We start from the raw sequence: 16,921 nt of genomic DNA, 5'->3' as shown, positions 1-16,921 counted from the left end.
TGTTGGTAGACGTAAAGCCCATCTTGAACATCCGATGACCTGTATAGTGCACTCTATGTAATATTTTGTATTGAATTAATTGAAGACTGGGATTTCTAATTAGATGAAAGGTTTTTAAGCAAATCTGAGACCAGAAGTTTAGGTCTAAGTTAACTGATAAATCTGCTTCCCATTTTGCAATAGGAAGTGATATTGATTCATCTGTTTTAGAAAGCATTCTGTATATTTTGGATAGTAATTTGGGGGGTTTAAGAGTAAGAAATTGAACCACACTTGGTGGTGTTTGTAGTTCAACTTGACCCGGTTTAAATTTCTTTTTTACTATGGATTTAATTTGTTGATATTCTAAAAATCTTTTCTTGTTGATCCCATATTGTGTAACTAGTCCGTCAAATGAAATAAATTCTGTTCCTTCTAGTATATGTTCTAAATATTTGATTCCTTTATCACTCCAATCTGAAAAGTTTATCATATTATTGTTTTGTAATATGTCAGGGTTGTTCCAGATAGGTGTACGTTTGCATGGGATTAATGAAGACGCCGTCAATTTTAGAAACTCCCACCATGCTGTCAGAGAAGAGCTGATGTTGATGCTTTTAAAGCATTCATGTCGTTGGATGTTTGAGCTGATAAATGGTAGGTCTGAGATCTCTAGATTATTGCAGAGTGCTTGTTCTACATCTAGCCAAGGTTCATCTAAGAGGGTGTGTTTTAGCCATCCTGAGATAAACTGAAGCCTGTTGGCTAAGAAGTAGTGCTGAAAGTTAGGCAGTTCTAGTCCTCCTTTATCCTTGGTCTTTTGTAGTGTTTTTAAGCTTATACGTGGGGGTTTATTTTTCCAAAGGAATTTGGACATACATGAATCTAGAGATCTGAACCAATCTTGTGGCGGTTTAGTTGGGATCATTGAGAATAAATAATTTATTTTTGGTAAGACCATCATTTTTATAGCGGCAACCCTTCCCATGAGTGATATGGGTAGACATTTCCATCTAGCCAGATCATCTTCTACCTTCTTTAAAAGTGGGATATGGTTTAATTTAGTTAGATCTGCAAGCTTGGGAGAAACATTAATACCTAAATATTTTATATTTCCCGATTGCAGTGGTGTAGAAGAGGAATTATGGAAGGAGCAATTAATCGGTAGGACTGTAGATTTTGACCAGTTAATTGAGTAATCTGATATTCTTGCAAAAGAGTTTATCAATTCAATCACCCCAGAGATATTGGTTTGTGAATTTTGGAGAAAGAGTAACACATCATCCGCATAAAGGCTGATTTTATGTTCCACGTTCTTGCATTTTATGCCCTTAATTACTGAATTCTGTCTAATTGCTGCTGCTAGTGGTTCAATAAAAATTGCAAATAGTGAAGGGGAGAGTGGGCATCCCTGCCTGGTGCCCCTCAAGAGACAGAAGCTGGAGGATGTCTGGTCATTTGTTCTAACACAAGCTGTTGGGGAATTATATAATATTTTTAACCAGTTTATGAAAGAGGATCCAAAACCAAATTTGTGTAAAGTTGCAAATAGAAATTTCCAGTTAACTCTGTCAAATGCTTTTTCTGCGTCTAAAGAGAATATTGTAGTTTCTAGGTTTTTACTGTATGAGTAGTCTATCAAATTAAGTAATCTACGTGTATTTGTTGATGAGTGCCTACCTTTTATGAAACCAGTTTGGTCAGGATGAATTAAGAGGGGGGTTATTTTCTCCAGTCTCTTTGAGAGAGCTTTGCAGATTATTTTAAGGTCTACATTTATAAGGGATATTGGACGATAGCTTGAGGGATATACAGGGTCTTTGCCTGGTTTTAGCAGGAGATTAATGTTTGCAGAATTCATATTTGATGGAAGTCTGCCCTTTTCTTTAATTTCCAACAACGTTCTGTAGAAAACTGGTGCTAGAATCGACCAGAATTCTTTGTAGAATTCTGCAGGAAAGCCATCTGGACCTGGAGCCTTATTATTGTGCATACTTATCAGGGCTTCCTGGAGTTCACCTGGTGTCAGTGGTGAATCCAGTGCCATTGCTTGAGTGTCCAATAATTTTGGAAGAGTTATGTTGTCCAAAAACTGATCAATTTCTTTTTTAGATGGGTTTATTTGTGGTGAATACAACGTTTTATAGAAATCCCTGAAAATGTTGTTTATTTGTATCGGATCATATATTGTGTTCCCAGATGAATCTTGAACAGCACATATAGTTGTTTTTTCTTTATTTATTTTTAGCTGGTTTGCTAGAAATTGACCGGATTTATTACCATGTTCATAATTTTGTAGGCGTAGTCTTTGTACTAAGAATTTTGTTTTTTTATCAATTATCTCATTTAATTCTAGTTTTGTTTTGCGTATTTTGTTCAATGTTTCCTGATCTTGGTGGGACGCGTAGGCTTCTTCTAGTGATTTGATGTTTTTTTCTAATTCCTGAATATTTTTGTTTTCTTTTTTCTTTTTATGTGATGAGAAAGAAATTATTTTACCTCTCATCACAGCTTTCCCTGCTTCCCATAGAACAGAAGCTGATGTTTCGGGAGTGTCATTATAGTTCAAATATGAAGTCCACTCTTTTTTAAAATATTTAATAAAGTCTTCATCTTTAAGTAGTGATATATTAAATCTCCAGTTTTTTCTTGGCGTAGTATTATTCTTGTGCATTAGTGTTAAAGATACAGGACCATGATCGCTGACAGCTATAGGGTGAATCTCAGTGTCTGAAATGTCGTTCAGCAGTGAGCTGCTGACCAAAAAATAATCCAGACGAGAGTAGGAGTGATGGACATGTGAGAAAAAAGTATATTCCTTACTGGTGGGGTGAAGGGAGCGCCATGCATCGCAAAGACCAAAGTCGCTCATATACTGTTTGATTATATTTGTGGACTGCCAATTACGCTGAGTTCCCGCTGTATTGAGCCTATCCATGTCTTCATTTAGTCCAAGGTTGAGGTCACCTCCAAGAACAAGTGTGCCATCTAAGTGTTCAGAGAGTGCACTGAAAAAACCGTGAAAGAATGAGGGATCATCAACATTTGGACCATATACACTTGCAATACATAGCTTTTTATCACGTATAGATAGTTTAATGATTAAGAATCTGCCCTCTGGATCTATAACTGTATCGAGTACTGTGAAATTAATATTTTTATGTATTAAAATTGCTGCTCCCCTTTGTCTAGAATTATAACAAGCTGAGAACACATTAGGAAACTCAGGTGTTTTAAGTTCATTCGAACCTCTAAGAGGTCTGTGGGTCTCTTGTAATAGGACAACATCTGCCTGTAGTTTTTTGAGTTGGTTAAATATTTTTAACCTCTTTTCTCTGGAGCCAGCTCCATTTATATTCCATGTAATGAACCTCAGTGTACCCATAGATGTTTGTGTATAACTAGGGATGTATGCTGTGTGCGTTGCTTAGACAGGTGGAGAGAATACGTCACTTGTTCATAAATAAAGAGAAGGAGAGAGAGAAAAAAATGTGTGGCGAGATGCTCCCTGAGTCTGACTTTGTGTATGCATAGTTACTTTTTTTCTAATAACTAGCTTGTTGCAACTTTTCTGGTATCAAAAACCAATCAAATTATACAGTCTTTAAGAAAATGGCTTTCCTACCCTTTTGATTTGTGACCTCAGTAAACACTTTCTTAATCTTAATTTTTGTAACATTATATTTACGTCAGACTGTGATTCATAAAATAGACAGTACTGCAGCGTATGCTTTAGGGCTTGTGATTTACATTTGATTTCCAAACTTTGAAATGGTGATGACAAAAATGTTTCCAAACAGGGCTTTGCATACCATGGTGTCATGCAACCTTCTATATGTTTATATTTTTTTAAACACAGGCATATTACACTACCTTTGATGATCCTGGTGTGTTTTCCCCGCTCTTACGGCTCCTATAGTGACCCTGTTCAGATATTTTCTTTTACGATGACCATTTAAAATCATTTTGATGGCTAATTGGGACAATATGAACAGTGTGCAATTCCATAGAGCACTATATCTAACAAATATAAGTATAGATGTCATATATCACATGCAAAGACCAAACAGGATGTTGAGCGTGACTGACCATAACTAGCGTTCAGTGATTGGAATGAGCTCCACAAAAATAAAAACCTGCAAGACTGACACTAGTCTCTGCTTCCTGCTGTTTCACTAATGTTACCTAGATTGCTGACACAGCGGAACATCAATCAATAACGCAAAGTTGTACTGCTAGTTTTTCATTGTAAGCCCTTGTCACTTTGATACAAGTTTAGCTACAGGCTAGGCATCGTAATGACAAAAGAAGTAGTTGCTGGTTTACTCATCTGTTAATATAACTTCTGTTTGGTTTCATGAATTTACCACTTTTTAGGATAAATTCATGAATTTACCACTTTTTAGGATAAATTCATGATATATCTCAACTTTTTTAAACTATGCTTTGTACTAGAACTCTGTGTTGCTGTTTGTGACACAGTCTTCATTATAAACAAAGAGTGAATGTTACAAAATAAACTCAATTGTTGTCGATGATTTTGTTTCTCAGTTGTTTCTTTAGATCAGCAGAGAAACTGAACATCTTTTAGTTGCCTGTTGCTATGGATAGTCAGTTTAAAAAGCAAAACAAGTAAAATAATATGCGTATCATTAATTACTCAGAATATGCCAACATGTTACATTTGTTGGCTTTTTTTCCAGAAATGCATGACTACATGATGTATCTGATCATAACTTTCTGCAGCTCTATGAACTTACAGGAGTCCCATCTGGGAGTCTTTGTTATAATAACTGATTGAAAAGTGAGTTTGAAATAATATCTCAAATGTGAAATCAAATAAAACAGAACCAGGATGTATATATGATGCTAAAAAAATGAATATTCTCAGTCTGAACAGTTTTCACCTTCACTCTTTTGACTTTCAGTGACAAACCTTTTTTCCCTTCACACCCAATTCCCACTCCACAATCGACAATTCTAATCATTTGTTTCATTCCCAAGTGCTGTTATTTCTGATAATTACCTTCATTGTCACCATGTTTGATTTTAAATATTTGAATGGATGATTTCAATATTAAATGCCTCTCCTTACTGTCTCTTTTCTGGGACCAGACGATAACGACCCACATCTAATTGGTCTGTAACTTTGACAGTTAAAGCAATTAAGATGACAGGTAAGAGTTTTTAAAGGGTCTTGTGCTGAACAACCCCCACTCATCTGAGTTGGCAGCTCCTGCTTTAGTCCCTGTTTCTTTATCTCCCACCTCAGTTCCACTTTTTTGTGCATTTACTTTACTTTGCCATTTTTGCTGAAGTACTCCATGACTGCCATTCTTTCTCAGTAGGCTTATTTTGCGGTCTTTCAGTTTTTGTGTTCTTTTTGAATAAGAATTTCACACTGAACCATGAAGATACCATTTGTCTGTTTTTTATTAGATACTACATGTTTAATGTTTTATATACAGTGTTGTAACAATTAGATAAAGACAATCAGAATGAACACAAAATGCCGTTTTTAAGTCATTATTTCAACTATTAACAAAAAGAACCTACCTGGCCCTTTTTCAAAAAGTAATAGGTCCCCTTGTTAAATCTTGAAATAACAGCATTTTTTGGAAGCCTCAATTTTACTGGCCAGTTGAGTTTTTACGTTCAAGTTTTTTTTAGTCAGTATTGAGTTTAGTCCTTTTAAGTTTCAGAGATTATTTGTAATTTCTGGTTTATTTTATCTTGTCTATTGTGTTTGCTTTGTGTCTTCGTCCATGGGTGCCTTGCTTCCCGTGTATGTGTGTGTCTCTTGCTGACTTGCTCTCCAGGTGATAAGCAGGTCCTTGTGTTTCATCTCCCTCGTCTTTTCCCATGTTTCATTCCGTATTCAGTTTTGCTTCCCCCTGTTTCGTCTTGATTTGTTCCTGCTGTGTTCCCTATGTGTTTCCACTTCCCTCGTCATTCAATTCTCTATATATTGGATCTTTTTTCTGTTTGTCAGGTTGTCTGTTCATCTCGTGGCAAGTTCCAGGTTCTCATGTTCAGGTTTTTTTTTCCATCTTTAAAGTTTTATTTTCTTTGTCTGTAGCTTTTAGTGTTTTACTTCTCCCAGTTCGTTCTAGTTAGTTTCATATTAGTTTCCTTCTGCCTTTTGTTTCTGTTATGTTTTATCAGCCAATAAATTGGCTTGCCTTTTGTTAATATCCTGCTTCAAGTCTTGTTAATCTTCGTTTGGTTCCTCACCTCAAATCTCACAAGGTCTGCAGCCGTGGACCCCTGACAATTTGGAAAAGTGGTGAACCTTCCCAGGAGTAGCCAGCTACTCCAAGTGTGCATTGACAGACTCATCCATGAGGTCACACGAGAACGCAGAACAACACCTGAAGAATTGTAGGCGTCACTTGCTTTGTTGAAGGTCAGAGTTCAGAATTTAACAATAAGAAAGAGGGCTTTAACGTTTAGTGGAATATCATTATTACAAGGTGCTATTTTTTCAAGCGTGATCATGAAGTGATGAAGGAAAACAACACAAAGGAAACATCGAGAGATGGTGTGAATGCTCAGATCAGGACAAATAAACACAATGAGATCAGCAGACAAAGCAATGCAGAGAAGCAATCATTCAAATGAAAGCCCCTCGGAGGTGCGCTCTTTATTGAATTCAGACGTTTTCTATTCCAAGCTCATCTGCTGCAGCAATAATAGAGAGAATGTGTTAGTTGATTAGCTACCTGCCGTGCTGTCGTGATACATAATATAGAGGAATACACTCATCAAAACATTCAAAATGGGACTGATAATTTCAGGGAAAAATGGAAGTAGATGGCAGAGCGAAGAGGAGGGGGAGCAGAATTCTGACCAGATAAGCTTTTGCTGGAAAACACCAGAAAAAAATGTCCTTTCCTCCACAGAAGCAGAGGGGAAAAGAAATAAAAGCAGGGTGAGAGAAAAGAAATGAAGAAGGGAATTACCAGGACTAGAGAGGAAACAGTGGAAAAACAAAGCTGAGGGTCTTTGTAATGTAGTATTGGTGGATCTTCTCCCTCTTCGTTGCCTGGTTCAATTGCAGTGACCTAGAGCAATTCTTGAACAAATAAGATTGCCTTTGTGTGTGCATTATTTTCTGTTGACATTTGCTAAGCGCTAGAGCTCCTGGCCATGGGAGATAGATGAGGGCCCTAAAATGTCTCTGTATCTGCCAGGGCCTTTCATGTTACCTTGAGAGCAGCGAGCATGTGTGTGTGTGTGTAAGGGAGAGGAGAGAGAAGGATAAAAAGCAATGTGATTGCCGTTCAGTAGAAATCCACTGGAGCTTTGTTTCTGACAGCTGAAGGTAAAGGTTATTGCACTGCTTTCTTCCTCTGCCGTTGTGTGCTGTTTTGGTGGAAAACAGGCATAGAAATACTCTATATTTTTAGGTGATATCTCAGTGGAAGGTAGGCAATTGACAGAATCTCATTTGTGGGTATGCGACTTTGGAGGAATGCGTGTTTTGTTTGCAGATCGGAGTCCGTGATTCTGATGTGCTTAGGTGCCACAGGTTATTGGGATGTGAAAACTCTCAATTATATATCAGTCAACTGCCAGTACTGTAAATATAAATGTGCTGAGCCCAGATAAGATAACTTTTCCCAAAAAGTGCAAAAAGATGATACCTAATCAAATCCAGTTAGCCCTTATTTTGTTGAACGTCCAGTGATTTCCAAACTTAAGAATGCTATGGACTGAATTGTGATCTATGAAAATCTCCAATGCACAATGATGACTTACACTCATTGTGGGCATTCTTTATATTGATTTGCTTATTAAGCTTTATTTTGCCATGGAAAATAAAACCCACTTCATAAATAAATATTACTAACCTAAATACAAATGAATGAGTTGAAACAAAAGTACAGCAACTGTCATACCTGCAGTAACATCTCTGGGGCCACTAGGGGGCTGACACCTACATACAGCCTAGCTGCTAGCCTGTATGATAGTTTTAAGTTACTAATATAAAGTGTTTAAAAAAATTAAACCTGGGTTGCCAAAGTTATCATACACAAGGCATTTTTTAATTGTCTAGGCCTTTTATTGTAAAATTGTATATTGTGCTGGAACCGGCCACATGAGGAAAAATCAATTTCTGACTCCAGCTTGTCGGTCAGGTGAACCACCTGTCACCTGACTCAAACACGCTCTCCTTCACATTGTCCTCATTCATAAAGTGCTTTACAAAACTGAACTGCTAACAGGTGGATTTTCCCATTTGAGTGCAGCTAGCCAAACAACAAGGAATCACTTAGAGTGAAAATGGAGAGTATATCCTCTGTTCTTAATATAATACTCATTGTTACAGGTAAAGGCAGTTTAAAAGTGTTCCCCTTAAAATAATTTGTAGTAATAAGTCCCCTTGTTTTCCCCTTAGTTCTTGGTTCTGTTACTAGTTAGCTAAATTAAGCTCATGTCTCACCCAATAATATTACATTCTTTACTGGCACAAGATGGTGCTAAACATATTTTAAAAACTTTAATCTTAAGCACTTATTTCTTAAATCCAGCTTCACAGACAGAGTTTTTGAGAGCAAGGCTCTGTTGTGGAAAATCTAACAATAACCTGCAACACACCCAGTGAGATTGATTTGAAGTGGGTTTAGTAAACGCATTGCAATGTGGAGAGAGCATCCCAGTGGATCACCAGGATCACCTCTGAATTGTGGCCACCACCCTTACATCTTATATACAGAGACACAGACAAAGAACATCCACAAACTCTTACATGTTGGCCCCTCTCATAGGAGGGCTATACCTCCTCCCTCACATAGAGAATTATGACCTTGTTTTCCGCTTGGCCGTCACCTAAAGATTTACATCCCCGATAAGGAGAAGGAGTCCCACTATCTGTTTAACGTCTCCCATTACCTCCCATGGCCTCACTGTGTTAACATTCCACATGCATGCAAACTGGTGACAGGAGTGCTCTTACTATAGTAAAGTGAGAAAGTGGTATTACTATAACTAATGTGATATGATTAAATATTTGATTAATACATGAGAAAAGAAATCTGCCACCACAGTAACACATAAGTGTCCCATGTCCACTTTAAAGCGAGAGGAGTTAAAACAGTTTGCCTCAGACAGAGGATAAACTGAGGATATGATAAATAATGATTATTTTGAAAGGTAAATGATATAAACCAAGACCAGCAGAGTCAAGAATAAAGATATAAACTGGAAATGAACATTATATATTGGTCCCTCTGTATGAATTGTCCAAAATGGGTGAAACTGGGGAACCAATGGTACACCCATGTTTCCTGTAATACCAGCTCTTGTATGTGAAACATGGAAGGAAGACACAGTTCCAAGAGCAAACACACTTGGTGAGCACTGCGAGAGGTCCATTTGTGAAGGATGGGGTCATCCTCTAATCTCTTACGAACAATCTCCACCGCTTCAGTAAGTGGAACACAAGTAAAGAGAGATGTAACATCATATGTGAACATTGTTTCATAAAGACATTTCTCACCTTCTCACCAAACTCTAAAGTTTTGTGAATATGGTGTTTAGAGCTGCTCACCAACAGGTTGAGGACCAAAGCAGAAACTATGAGGCCAATTGTCTGTCAATAGCATTGTTCTTTTATAATTGTTTCAGACAATCTATCACCCTCTTCCTAACTTCTACCTGGATCTTGTTTCAGAGGCTCAGTTTTAGAAACACGGTGCACCTCTTCTGATCTGCCAGAATAATGATGATGATGTTGTTGTTCTTACTACGTTACGTGAGTGCTTTCCTCTCCTCCATACTGATATTGGAAGCTGTGGGCTATGCATTGGTGAGACAGACTGAAACATTTTGATTCTTGCTCTCTTTCAGATGTTTGTTTAATTCAATGCAACTCAATTTTATTTATATAGCGCCAAATCACAATGATTGCCTCAAGGCGCTGTATATTGTAAGGTAAATACCCTATGATAATGATCCCCCTTATGAGTAAGCATTTTGGTGAAACTGGGAACTCCATTTTAAAAGGAAGAAACATCTAGCAGAAGCACCTACCTCTATGCTTTCTGTAGGATTTTACTACGTCAGAAATCACATAAAGTTGATTCGGTTCATCTCTAACTAAGGGAGGATTCAGGGTCACCTGGTCCAGCCCTAACTATATGCTTTAGCAAAAAGGAAAGTTTGAAGCCTAATCTTAAAAGTAGAGATAGTGTCTGTCTCCTGAATCCAAACTGGAAGCTGGTTCCACAGAAGAGGGGCCTGAAAACTGAAGGCTCTGCCTCCCATTCTACTTTTAAATACTCTAGGAACAACAAGTAGGCCTGCAGAGCGAGAGCGAAGTGCTCTAATAGGGTGATATGGTACTACAAGGTCATTAAGATAAGATGGGGCCTGATTATTTAAGACCTTGTATGTGAGGAGCAGGATTTTGAATTCTGGATTTAACAGGAAGCCAAAACAGGAGAAATCTGCTCTCTCTTTCTAGTCCCTGTCAGGACTCTTGCTGCAGCATTTTGGATTAACTGAAGGCTAATCCATCCATCCATGGTTATTGCATGGCCTGACCTTGGGGTGAATGATTTAGGATGTCCACAGCTGGAACGACTGAGAACATGTTAACAAACACCTAAAGAGTTAAGACCAGCAAACCCCCCAAATACTTTCTTGTATGGAGCGGTTCACACTTAATGATCAGTTAAGTTAGTGATCCTGAAAAAACAGCTCATATATTTCTTACTTCTAGGGTGAGCTATTGCTACTCATTATTATCAGGTCACTGTGAAAGCTCCCTGAAAAGCCTTCAGTTGCAGTAGGCTTACCTGTATTTTCTAGAGATTTTGAAACAAAGAATGGGAGTCATAGCCTTCTGCAATCAGGCCCCTCTTCTGTAGAACCAGCTTCCATTTTGGATATGTTACAAACCCTGTATCAAGTTTTAACATTGGCCTTTCCTTTTTGACAAAACTTAGGGTTAGGGCTTGATCAGGTGACCCTGAACCATCAATTAGTCATGCTGGAATAGGCTTTCCCATGCCTTGACCATATGATCAGAGTTGATGGTCTGCTCGTTCACCCTTACGTGGCACAGAAGTACCCATAACTTTCATTGATTAGGGACCGGGGGTATCGTGTGTATCATGGCATTATAACCCCATGGCTGGTTATATGGGATGCATGCTGATGTTGTTTTGTGTTAGTGCTATTAGATTACACAACACAATATCCCAAAATAGTGCATTTCATAACGAAGAGTAGCACGTAATGTCCAGCAGCAGGATGCTGACAGATCAGGTCAAATTGGTGAAAGTTCATTAGTGATGATGAACACAAATGGGTCCAGCGGTTGAATCCTCTGTTGTTTGCATTATGAGAGGTAACCCAGGCCTCTGCAGGATTTTGTTCCTTTCAGCAGGAAACCCTGCAGGGTTCTGGACCCCCTTAAGGAAAACTAGGAGGAAGGTCCGAGACTCAGTTCCATAACATTAAATTAATTTTTTCTGAGAGCAAGCTCTATAACAGCTTCCTTCTTTTACCTCTAATTATCCATCAACTGGCAAGGACCCTTCATGGAGACTGGGAGATGTCGACAATGAGGTTATGCGAACATCCAGAGGAGGAGCAGCACAGGTTTACCACCTCAACCTCAATCTAAAAGGCATGGAGGGAGTCTGTCCCACCCTGTTCCTCAGTGATGACCATCTCTCACTGGCCCAGAGAACAGATATTGCAGAGTTGCAACAGCAATTTGCTGACATTCCCCAATACCTGATATATGTTCTGAGTGACAATAAAGTGGCTATTCTATACTATTCTGAAAAACAATTTTCTCCACTCCATATGAGCTGTACTCATTTGTCACACTTGCTTTGTTTGGTGCCCCAGCCACCTTCCAGTGCCTCATGGACAGAGAACTGCGGCCCCTTTCTGTGCACCCATCAATGTCATCATGATTCACAGTAACACCTAGGTGGAGCATATGCAGCAGGTGGCAATGGTGCTATAGTCTCTGAGGCAGGATGGGCTGCTCAGCCCAATGAAGTGTGCAGTACCTGGGGTATCAGTCAATCCCAAAAGTTCATTATGTATTTCATGGATCTGACCTCCCAAATGACCTCTCCCGAAAAGTGCCTGAGATGGAGCAGTGTTTAAGAAAATGTATTTATATAATACATATATATATATATATATATATATATATAGCAAAGTCACCTGTATCCCAGCTCAATGTTATGTTAGCCTAATAAATGGTTGTAATGGGACAACATTATTAGACTAATTAGTTAGCTTTTAAGGCAGCACGGTGGCACGGTGGTTAGAACTGTTGCCGCACAGCAAGGTGGTCCTGAGTTCAATTCCACCATCAGGCCGGGGTCTTTCTGTGTGGAGTTTGCATGTTCTCCCCGTGTTTGCGTGGGTTCTCTCCGGGTACTCCGGCTTCCTCCCACCGTCCAAAGACATGCAGCTTGTGGGGATAGGTTAATTGGATAATCCAAATTGTCACTAGGTGTGAATGTGAGTGCGAATGGTTGTCTGTCCCTGCGTGTTGGCCCTGCGACAGACTGGCGACCTGTCCAGGGTGGACCCCGCCTCTCGCCCTATGACAGCTGGGATAGGCTCCAGCGCCCCCCGCAACCCTGAAAAAGGAGAAGTGGATGGATGGAGAGTTAAATTTTAGAGCTCGAGAGTTAATTAGACTTAGGTGCAACCAAGTGCACGTCATCTTTTTACTTAATTTCATTGTCTTATCTTTTATTCACACTTTTCCCTTCTTTCCTAATTTACTGTTTTACTTCGTTCCATTTTTTGTCATTCACTCAATGGACAGAGGTCTTTTTTTCTTTCACTTAATATCCTATTCACTCAGTACTTTCACACTAACATCTAACAGTTGGCACCCCGTTTTTTCATCCCACTCCTCTTCATCCTGTCTCACTCTGTACACTCCGGGCATCCCCCACCTCTGAAACAGCTGTTTACACACAGACATACACACAGACCTGTTTTTTTTCCCCTCATTTTCATTACAAGGCAGAACATCCATTTTGTCTGAGCATGAGTATCTAATTGGCTTGCCTTCACAATTCACCCAATTCATCATGTTATATTGGGCTGTTAGTGGTATCCAATATGCTGGTGTTCATCAACCTACATATCCATTAATGCCTCAGCCTGAGTTGTCATGTAGCATCACTGGAATGGTTAATTATCGTGAAGACAGCTTTGGTGTGCAAGGTAAAAGCTAAATTGATCAACTATGAATGTTATTATTATTATTATTATTATTATTATTATTATTATTTAACATAAAATAATAGCAGTGATCTAGAGCTTCAGCCAAATAAGGCATGATATGCAGATTTTACAGATTCACACATTTAAAATGAATGCAAAGAAAGCATGAATATTGTCGGGGAAGATGATGAAGGTCATTATACAGAGTACTGTACAAAAGCTTTATTAGATTCTTGTTCTTTATGAAACGCCATAACAGGAGGTTTTGACAGACGACGGACTCCAACCAATTAGACTTGAATGGTGGAAAGTGGTGGAAAGGTGTGGAAAGTGGTGGAGCAGAGGAGGGAGGAAGTGGAAAGGCTGCAGCCGAGTCTAAAGAGGGAGAAGACTGCTGTGGCCCCACAGTAGCTCCTTGTGTAGAAACCAACATACCTGTTAAGCCCCAAAGGATTTTTGAGCTTCCTGTTCAAAAATGAAATGCCCAAAATTAATTGAGTATTTCTCTGCAATTACAAACTCTGTGTATACAATATTGGCATCATAAAGCTAACACTTGTGAAATTTCATCAGAGGTGTAAATATTGCAGCAGATATTACTGTGTCAAAGTTACTGAGACAGGCTGACCTGGACCCCCCTTTTACACATTTCATTCCAGAAATTCAGTAACCAACATATAAATATCATTTGTGGAAAGATTTATGTTTCTAAAGTGAAACAGTGAAAAATTACAGCACTGTCAATACATGAGTATCTAGACGTTGTACAAAAATGTCCAATTCTGGCACACACGGAACACCATGGCAGTTGAATTTTTTAGGTATTAAAGAGCAGAAAGGATTTAATTTATTAACAGGCCTAAACATACTTTTATATGTATATATATTAGGGGTGCAACGATACTCGTATCGATATTGAACTGTTTGATACAGTGCTTTCGGTTCGGTACGCATATGTATCAAACAATACAACATTTTTAATTTATTTTATCAACTTTTCTTCTGACGATGCTGTCTGGGTTGAGCACTCAGTGGATCTGCGTTCGACTACTCCACCTAAGCTGCACTGTCGAGTACAGATCCACTGAGCGCAGCGCAAGCTAGCAAGACAGAAGCTAAGCTAGTTGCAACATGGCAACTACCTCAACGCTACCTAGGGTTGCCAACCATCCCTTAAAAAACGGAATCGTCCCGTATTTAGAAACAAAAGTACACGTCCCGTATTGAGCTAATAAGGGACGCACTTTGTCCCGTAATACAGTGAGAATCAAAAGTAGTCTATAACTTTTAATGGAATTAACACTTTGTTTGAAAACATAATTCCCAGCCCCTCTCCTGCTTTGTGACCAATGAGCTGACAGCACACTTATGACAATTCAGATTACCGCTCATCTCATTGGTCGAGGAAAGGTCGCTTACGGAGAAAATACCGGAAGACAACAGATGACCACAACAAGAAGCATGGCCAACAGGGAAACAAATGCCGACACTGCGGTGCAAGTCTCGGACGACAGTACACCTAAAGCTGGACATACACTGTGCGATGTTTTTCAGTCACGTTATTCAGCTCCTGCTCAAACTGCACGATTGACTCACAGGGGTTAGAAGTTCATAGGTCACGATGCAGGGTCTCACACTATACCGCCCGATGCTCTGATGCGACCTGAGAGCTCACACTGTGCCTCCATAAAATGAAGGTTATAGCAGAAAATCTGTCACTCGCTCTCCCTCTCTGTCTTTCACTCACACAGACACACCACCACCATCAACTTTGCTAAATTGCTAATGAAAAACATGATCAGGCAGCTGTGAATGAGCAGCAGTGTAGATCCAACTATTTTCATGGTTGTTGTGGTCGTGATAATTTTGTGAGGCCACATCGAAAAGGCTCGGATGAGCTTTCCAAAGTTCTATAAGTTGTGCCTCCATCGCTTGTGTCCAGATCACACGCTGCACAGCCGTGCTGCTCCGTCTTTTTCACCGACGTTTACGTGTTTGCGCGTGAGCAGTGTGAGCAGCTGCGGTGACACCCTCACGAGCGATTGATGATCGGGAGCTGGTCGTGAGGTATTAATCACTTCTCGTTACCCCACATATACTACACGACGCACGATGAAGGCCAAAATCGGTCCGATCACCAAAACGGTCGCACGACTCAAAAATCGTCTCAAAATGGGCCTAAAACCGCACAGTGTAAGCCCAGCATTAGAGCAGCAATGTTTGTTCCCCTCAGAGAAAGGGAAGAATGGGAAAAGGAAAACACCTGGCTGGAAAAAGTTAATATGGGCATGTGCAGTGAATATCAGCGCTATGTGGCCAGAAGTGTGATAATATAACTTATTTTGTGTAATAAACAACTGCAAGGATAGATGATTACAACAAATAGATGACTAATACATAAAAGTAATACATAGATGAATAATGATGATGAATTAAGATGCGTAATCATGGGAACAAGCGGGTTTACAAACAGGAGCAGCTGATTAGCATTAGAAAAGCAGAAATAATACCTCAACTGAAGCCAATTGTAGTAAATGCACTATATGTGCACAGTTACAAGAATATTTTTCTTTCTATTGTTTTCTATTATTTTAAGTTAAGCAGGACAGAGTTCTTTTAAAGAAAGATTTACTTATATTCTCAAAAGTTAAGCATGACAGGCTTCTGTTTAAGAAAGAGACCTGTTTTACTGTGTTAATGTTGTCATTTTGAGCTAAAAATAAATGGCTAAATGATCATTTGTTTCACATGTGTTCATATCACAAAGAATAGAATATGATTTAAGTAGAATATATCTACTTAAATCAACTTCAAGTCAAATGGTTAAAAAAATGATTTCACACACAAAAAAAAGAGCTAGGAAGGGTGAAGACAACTGGGTCGCCCGGCCCTGGCCACGAGGTGTCCCTTATTTATTTTTCAGGGAGTTGGCAACCCTAACGCTACCCGAAATTTAACCTCCCCACCCTCATTCAGATCTGGCGTTTGGAAACATCTGTGGGATCCTGTTTGTCCGGGATTTGACCCAGGAGAACAAACTGTGGCAGGATCAGCCTGATATTATTTGGATCCCGCTGTAACTTTACTGTATAAAGAGCTAACATCTCCAAAATGTCAGGAGTAGTTAGTCATTACAAGAAGTGTTTGTGAACTAAAAATCAAGAATGTGGGATACTGTTTCTCCGTGATTTGGACAGCCCAGCGTGTGCTCCCGACGAAGGGAAAACCAATTATGCAGGGGAGACCTACCTTGGCACTTGTGCAGATGAAGCCAAAGGGAAGACATGCTTCATCATATTTTCTAGTCATTGGCTTAGAATGAAGTTGGTTTGGAAACATATTCAGCTATGCTTCATCTCCTGCTTTGTGTTTGTGTGGCCGCCCCGTGCTAGCAGTGTCCAAGCGTTTGTTTGTTTTTCCCCTTTTCATACCGCGCCCCCCCCTGCAGTGGCTCTTTGAGAAGCTCTGCTCTACTAATCACATGAGCCAAGGTGTGAAAAAGGGTGTAGGTTACAATCAGCCAAGGTTTCGAGTGAGCTCATTGTGAAACCTAGCCCCCACCCTATCATGTGATTTCCTGAGGTCAGATGGCCCAGGATGTGAGTGGGCGTTAAGGCGTCTGGGAAGGGATCTCAAAGAGGAGAGGTGAGAAGTGAAACGTCTTCAAGCAACTTACAGAAATCCAGACGCTTTTCTTTCCAAGCTCCTTAGACTATGATGACCTGGA

This window comes from Aulonocara stuartgranti (assembly GCF_965226115.1).
Source record: "Aulonocara stuartgranti genome assembly, chromosome: 9".
In the NCBI taxonomy this organism is placed as follows: Eukaryota; Metazoa; Chordata; class Actinopteri; order Cichliformes; family Cichlidae; genus Aulonocara; species Aulonocara stuartgranti.
This window is presented reverse-complemented; position numbering follows the sequence as displayed.